This window comes from Hevea brasiliensis, chromosome 10 (assembly GCF_030052815.1).
Source record: "Hevea brasiliensis isolate MT/VB/25A 57/8 chromosome 10, ASM3005281v1, whole genome shotgun sequence".
Taxonomy (NCBI): Eukaryota; Viridiplantae; Streptophyta; class Magnoliopsida; order Malpighiales; family Euphorbiaceae; genus Hevea; species Hevea brasiliensis.
This window is the reverse complement of record NC_079502.1, coordinates 64,257,721-64,258,335: the sequence shown is the minus strand read 5'-3', so window position 1 is coordinate 64,258,335 and position 615 is coordinate 64,257,721. Positions and strand designations below refer to the sequence as shown.

At 38.2% G+C, this 615-nt stretch overlaps 1 non-coding gene across 1 annotated transcript; it reads left to right on the top strand.

Moving 5' to 3' along the window:
- The first annotated feature begins 227 nt into the window (after positions 1-227).
- Positions 228-334, top strand: LOC131170118 (small nucleolar RNA R71). The gene has a single exon (XR_009141060.1). It is a non-coding gene; the product is annotated as a small nucleolar RNA R71 (small nucleolar RNA).
- Positions 335-615: the final 281 nt, after the last annotated feature.

The window sequence follows — 615 nt, the reverse complement described above, 5'->3', positions numbered from 1 at the left end:
TAAGAAATCTATTTCTCAAGTTTAGATGTACTTACCTTATTAACCTTCATGGGTGTGTGATCCATTCTCATTCCAAACTGCTGAGAGTTTGTTGCATGTTAGTAATCAGCCTCCTTGCTTCATCTGGTGTCTTATCAACTAAAGCTCCTCCACTAGCAGCATCTATCATACTGGGGTCCATTGGTAGAAGTCCCTCATAGAAATACTGAATCAAAAGCTGCTCACTTATTTGATGATGGGGATAGCTTGCACACAGTTTCTTAAATTGTTCTCAATACTCATACAAGCTCTCTCCATTATACTGCCGGATGCCATAAATTTCTTTTCTTATGTTAGCAGTACGGGAAGTAGGAAAATACTTCTCCATAAATATCTGCTTCATCCCATTCCATGAGTTGACAGATCCAGAAGGAAGGTAATATAACCAATCCTTAGCTGTGTCTTCCAGTGAGAAAGGGAAAGCTAGAAGCTTGATTTGATCCTCTGAAACTCCTTGAGGTTTCATGCTGGAACACACAACATAAAATTCTTTTGAATGCTTATGTGGATCCTCACCTGTAAGACCATGAAACTTAGGCAATAAATGGATTAGTTTAGATTTTAACTCAAAAGCAA